Raw genomic sequence first — 7202 nt, 5'->3', positions numbered from 1 at the left:
GTGTGTGTGTGTGTGTGTTGAATGGGAGGGGCCTTCTTAAAGGTGTGTTTGTGTACTCAGGTACGATAGGTTAACGGTTCTCCACACACCCACCTGGCACTGTGTGTCCCTGTGCCCATATATGGCCATAGCTTCCTTTACCTGGTCCCTCTTTGTGCTTTGTGTTCCAGTGAGACACAGAGCTGGGAAGAGACGTGAAAGCGGAAGCATGTCATGGAAAGCAGGATGAATGAGCGAGGCCTGAGATCCGTGTTTGAAGAAGTGTTTTTAAACAGGTAGCTAGGACTCCCCCAGGTACATAGTAAATTATTCGGATGGGACTCAGTAATCAGTTGGTGTAATCAGTAATCAGTGGAACTATCTTCACCCACCATTGACCACACTCACAAGAGACTGAACACTTTTCCTGGCTGATATTGCTACTATGGGAACTCTCATCAATTTACTGGAAATGTATGTATGGCCAGTCAGTCAGCTATTCGGGTTAGAATGAAGTCTGCGGAAAGTTTAAGGAAGGTAGAATGTGTGTCTGTCTCTGATAGAGAGTTCACCTTCTGAAAGGTGCCTGAAGGTGCCTGAAGGCGTGGCTTTACGTCGTTCCTTTCTTTAACAGGTTTTACACCAACACACCCTCTATGGATAACAATCACTACAGTAGTAGGATCATACTAACCTGGCAAGGATCATACTAACCTGGCAAGGATCATACTAACCTGGCAAGGATCATACTAACCTGGCAAGGATCATACTAACCTGGCAAGAGAGATACCGTGATCAAGAAGGCGGTTCACCCAGGGCAAGGCTCAGCCATTGCACTCAGGCTGTACTGACCCCTCCAAAGTTCCTAAATGTGGAAATCTCGATTGCATAATTTCTGGACTGTGTTCGGGCTCCCCTGTTAAATGTTTTTTTTTTAAACATCAGTAGGGAAGTGTGTGCTGTTACGTCTCTATGGGGCAGTGTGAGAGAGATGGGGGAGCTGGGAACTGTATCTAAAACAATGGGAATACTCTGGGATTGGGAAGGTTGTGGGAAAGGGGTGGCAGGGACCTTTGATGTGCCATGCCCTCCATGTCTCCATAGACCAGGAAATGGCTAATCGGAGCTGCTGGCTTTCCTCTCTGTGGTTGGACGGTTCCTCAGGTCAGACTCTCCAGATCTGAACACGTTGAAGCTGAGGACTAGTATCTGATTGGCCGATGCTCTGAAATAATGACATGGTAGTTGGTGCTGAAAGAGGACCAGAGAGTGAGGTGCTGAAGACTAAGGGGTGTTTATGGACCCGTCTCTCAACTATGGATGAAAAGAGGAAACCATAGAAATAAAGACTCTGGGGCCTGTCGTCCCAACTAACACACCCTACACACACCCACTGTCGTCCCAACTAACACACCCTACACACACCCACTGTCGTCCCAACCAACACACCCTACACACACCCACTGTCGTCTCAACTAACACACCCTACACACACCCACTGTCGTCCCAACTAACACACCCTACACACACCCACTGTCGTCTCAACTAACACACCCTACACACACCCACTGTCGTCCCAACTAACACACCCTACACACACCCACTGTCGTCTCAACTAACACACCCTACACACACCCACTGTCGATCCCAACTAACACAGCCTACACACACCCACTGTCGGTAGTTGTTCCCCTTGCTCTGAGACCTTGAAGTAGTTGTTCCCCTTGATCTGAGACCTTGAAGTAGTTGTTCCCCTTGCTCTGAGACCTTGAAGTAGTTGTTCCCCTTGCTCTGAGACCTTGAAGTAGTTGTTCCCCTTGCTCTGAGACCTTGAAGTAGTTGTTCCCCTTGCTCTGAGACCTTGAAGTAGTTGTTCCCCTTGCTCTGCACGGACCGTGGCTTTTGTGGAGCGATGGGTAACGATGCTTCAAGGGTGTCAGTTGTTGATATGTGCAGAGGGTCTCTGGTTCGAGCCCAGGTTACGTAGGAGAGGGACGGAAGCTAAACTGTTACATTTATACTGTGTTCTATATAAACCTGTTTTTGCCTACTGTAGGATCATATTGGTTTTGGATGCTTGCTAGCTTTCAGGATTCTTAAAGTGTTGTAGGTTTGCTTTGGTCACTGGAACCTGGACTAGTGTAGGTCTGTGTGAATAGAAAAGGATCTCTCTGTATGGTGTGACTGTGCTTCCATTGACCTTGTTCTGGTCAATAAGACTTGTGTCGCTCTCAACCGTACTGTTCTGGGTTTCACTGGAAATAACCGATCCCTTTACACACACTTGACCCTTTCTGATCTGCCACACTGGCAGAATCACACGCACGCACTCACAAACAAACAAACAAACAAACAAACAAACAAACAAACAAAGCATCAACAATGGATGGAGAGAAGCAGATCAGAGAGAGAGGGAGAGTGGAACGTATCAGCTTACCACTGACCATGTAAACTGAGTCTAACTGGTTTAGGGCTGTTGCCATTACACACACAATCATATAATACACACGTTTTCATGGGTTTGCACGCCACCGTATGTCTTGGTCAAGTTATGATCACACCTGATCTGTTGTGTTGTGTGTGTGTGTGTGTGTGTGTGTGTGTGTGTGTGTGTGTGTACCAAGCCACTAGACTGACCATGCTCGTATCAGCACGTGGCACTCTGAAGACGCCATACTCCCCTGAACGACCACCACACTGGTCCCTCCATGTCTACGGGTAATGTTCTCTTCACTCTGAAGACGCCATACTCCCCTGAACGACCACTACACTGGTCCCTCCATGTCTACGGGTAATGTTCTCTTCACTCTGAAGACGCCATACTCCCCTGAACGACCACTACACTGGTCCCTCCATGTCTACGGGTGATGTTCTCTTCACTCTGAAGACGCCATACTCCCCTGAACGACCACCACACTGGTCCCTCCATGTCTACGGGTGATGTTCTCTTCACTCTGAAGACGCCATACTCCCCTGAACGACCACTACACTGGTCCCTCCATGTCTACGGGTGATGTTCTCTTCACTCTGAAGACGCCATACTCCCCTGAACGACCACTACACTGGTCCCTCCATGTCTACGGGTGATGTTCTCTTCACTCTGAAGACGCCATACTCCCCTGAACGACCACTACACTGGTCCCTCCATGTCTACGGGTAATGTTCTCTTCACTCTGAAGACGCCATACTCCCCTGAACGACCACTACACTGGTCCCTCCATGTCTACGGGTAATGTTATCTTCACTCTGAAGACGCCATACTCCCCTGAACGACCACTACACTGGTCCCTCCATGTCTACGGGTGATGTTCTCTTCACTCTGAAGACGCCATACTCCCCTGAACGACCACTACACTGGTCCCTCCATGTCTACGGGTGATGTTCTCTTCACTCTGAAGACGCCATACTCCCCTGAACGACCACTACACTGGTCCCTCCATGTCTACGGGTAATGTTATCTTCACTCTGAAGACGCCATACTCCCCTGAACGACCACTACACTGGTCCCTCTATGTCTACGGGTAATGTTCTCTTCACTCTGAAGATGCCATACTCCCCTGAACGACCACTACACTGGTCCCTCCATGTCTACGGGTAATGTTCTCTTCACTCTGAAGACGCCATACTCCCCTGAACGACCACTACACTGGTCCCTCCATGTCTACGGGTGATGTTCTCTTCACTCTGAAGACGCCATACTCCCCTGAACGACCACTACACTGGTCCCTCCATGTCTACGGGTAATGTTCTCTTCACTCTGAAGATGCCATACTCCCCTGAACGACCACTACACTGGTCCCTCCATGTCTACGGGTGATGTTCTCTTCCTTCATTCAAAACATGTTGTATCACTAAATTGACCCCAACCCTGCTGTGTAGCTCTATAGTGCTTTATAGTTTGCTTGATAGATTGATTGACAACCCTAGTTATGTAGTGCTGTCCCCTCCACTCTCTCAATCCTCCATCTCTCTCTTTATAACCCCCCTTATCCCCTCTGTGTGCAATGTCCCGGGTCCCTCTCAGTTCATTCATGCGGATCCAGGAAGTGCATTCCTCGCCACATCCCCAGGCTATGCTCCATCACCCCGCCCATTCCTGCCACCCACTCACAGCACTGCCCAGTAGTTTCTAGATGGCCACGCTAGAAAGGACAGAAGTGACAATATCATCAGAACTGATGAGCATGTGCATAAACGATACGTGTCATTGACTAGATAAAAGACAGAAGTTTGGCCCATGTCATTGACTAGAGAAAAGACAGAAGTTTGGCCCATGTCATTGACTAGATAATATATTGAGAAGTTTGGCCCATGTCATTGACTAGAGAAAAGACAGAAGTTTGGCCCATGTCATTGACTAGATAATATATTGAGAAGTTTGGCCCATGTCATTGACTAGAGAAAAGACAGAAGTTTGGCCCATGTCATTGACTAGATAATATATTGAGAAGTTTGGCCCATGTCATTGACTAGAGAAAAGACAGAAGTTTGGCCCATGTCATTGACTAGAGAAAAGACAGAAGTTTGGCCCATGTCATTGACTAGATAAAAGACAGAAGTTTGGCCCATGTCATTGACTAGATAATATATTGAGAAGTTTGGCCCATGTCATTGACTAGAGAAAAGACAGAAGTTTGGCCCATGTCATTGACTAGAGAAAAGACAGAAGTTTGGCCCATGTCATTGACTAGAGAAAAGACAGAAGTTTGGCCCATGTCATTGACTAGATAATATATTGAGAAGTTTGGCCCATGTCATTGACTAGATAATATACTGAGAAGTTTGGCCTATGTCATTGACTAGATAAAAGACAGAAGTTTGGCCCATGTCATTGACTAGATAATAAATTGAGAAGTTTGGCCCATGTCATTGACTAGAGAAAAGACAGAAGTTTGGCCCATGTCATTGACTAGAGAAAAGACAGAAGTTTGGCCCATGTCATTGACTAGATAATATATTGAGAAGTTTGGCCCATGTCATTGACTAGATAAAATATTGAGAAGTTTGGCCCATGTCATTGACTAGAGAAAAGACAGAAATTTGGCCCATGTCATTGACTAGATAATATATTGAGAAGTTTGGCCCATGTCATTGACTAGAGAAAAGACAGAAGTTTGGCCCATGTCATTGACTAGATAAAAGACAGAAGTTTGGCCCATGTCATTGACTAGATAATACATTGAGAAGTTTGGCCCATGTCATTGACTAGAGAAAAGACATAAGTTTGGCCCATGTCATTGACTAGATAATATATTGAGAAGTTTGGCCCATGTCATTGACTAGAGAAAAGACAGAAGTTTGGCCCATGTCATTGACTAGATAATATATTGAGAAGTTTGGCCCATGTCATTGACTAGATAATACATTGAGAAGTTTGGCCCATGTCATTGACTAGATAATATACTGAGAAGTTTGGCCCATGTTATTGACTAGATAATATATTGAGAAGTTTGGCCCATGTTATTGACTAGATAATATATTGAGAAGTTTGGCCCATGTCATTGACTAGAGAAAAGACAGAAGTTTGACCCATGTCATTGACTAGATAATATATTGAGAAGTTTGGCCCATGTCATTGACTAGATAATATATTGAGAAGTTTGGCCCATGTCATTGACTAGAGAAAAGACAGAAGTTTGGCCCATGTCATTGACTAGAGAAAAGACAGAAGTTTGGCCCATGTCATTGACTAGAGAAAAGACAGAAGTTTGGCCCATGTCATTGACTAGATAATATATTGAGAAGTTTGGCCCATGTCATTGACTAGATAATATACTGAGAAGTTTGGCCTATGTCATTGACTAGATAAAAGACAGAAGTTTGGCCCATGTCATTGACTAGATAATAAATTGAGAAGTTTGGCCCATGTCATTGACTAGAGAAAAGACAGAAGTTTGGCCCATGTCATTGACTAGAGAAAAGACAGAAGTTTGGCCCATGTCATTGACTAGATAATATATTGAGAAGTTTGGCCCATGTCATTGACTAGATAATACATTGAGAAGTTTGGCCCATGTCATTGACTAGATAATATACTGAGAAGTTTGGCCCATGTTATTGACTAGATAATATATTGAGAAGTTTGGCCCATGTTATTGACTAGATAATATATTGAGAAGTTTGGCCCATGTCATTGACTAGAGAAAAGACAGAAGTTTGACCCATGTCATTGACTAGATAATATATTGAGAAGTTTGGCCCATGTCATTGACTAGATAATATATTGAGAAGTTTGGCCCATGTCATTGACTAGAGAAAAGACAGAAGTTTGGCCCATGTCATTGACTAGAGAAAAGACAGAAGTTTGGCCCATGTCATTGACTAGAGAAAAGACAGAAGTTTGGCCCATGTCATTGACTAGATAATATATTGAGAAGTTTGGCCCATGTCATTGACTAGATAATATACTGAGAAGTTTGGCCTATGTCATTGACTAGATAAAAGACAGAAGTTTGGCCCATGTCATTGACTAGATAATAAATTGAGAAGTTTGGCCCATGTCATTGACTAGAGAAAAGACAGAAGTTTGGCCCATGTCATTGACTAGAGAAAAGACAGAAGTTTGGCCCATGTCATTGACTAGATAATATATTGAGAAGTTTGGCCCATGTCATTGACTAGATAAAATATTGAGAAGTTTGGCCCATGTCATTGACTAGAGAAAAGACAGAAATTTGGCCCATGTCATTGACTAGATAATATATTGAGAAGTTTGGCCCATGTCATTGACTAGAGAAAAGACAGAAGTTTGGCCCATGTCATTGACTAGATAAAAGACAGAAGTTTGGCCCATGTCATTGACTAGATAATACATTGAGAAGTTTGGCCCATGTCATTGACTAGAGAAAAGACATAAGTTTGGCCCATGTCATTGACTAGATAATATATTGAGAAGTTTGGCCCATGTCATTGACTAGAGAAAAGACAGAAGTTTGGCCCATGTCATTGACTAGATAATATATTGAGAAGTTTGGCCCATGTCATTGACTAGATAATACATTGAGAAGTTTGGCCCATGTCATTGACTAGATAATATACTGAGAAGTTTGGCCCATGTTATTGACTAGATAATATATTGAGAAGTTTGGCCCATGTTATTGACTAGATAATATATTGAGAAGTTTGGCCCATGTCATTGACTAGAGAAAAGACAGAAGTTTGACCCATGTCATTGACTAGATAATATATTGAGAAGTTTGGCCCATGTCATTGACTAGATAATA

The 7202-nt window shown here is 44.0% G+C and overlaps 1 pseudogene; it reads left to right on the top strand.

Moving 5' to 3' along the window:
• Nucleotides 1–745: 745 nt before the first annotated feature.
• LOC118964358 lies at nt 746–900 on the top strand (annotated as a pseudogene).
• The last annotated feature ends 6302 nt before the right edge of the window (nt 901–7202 follow it).

The sequence above is a fragment of the Oncorhynchus mykiss genome, chromosome 3 (assembly GCF_013265735.2).
Source record: "Oncorhynchus mykiss isolate Arlee chromosome 3, USDA_OmykA_1.1, whole genome shotgun sequence".
NCBI classification, from domain to species: Eukaryota; Metazoa; Chordata; class Actinopteri; order Salmoniformes; family Salmonidae; genus Oncorhynchus; species Oncorhynchus mykiss.
This window is presented reverse-complemented; position numbering and strand designations above follow the sequence as displayed.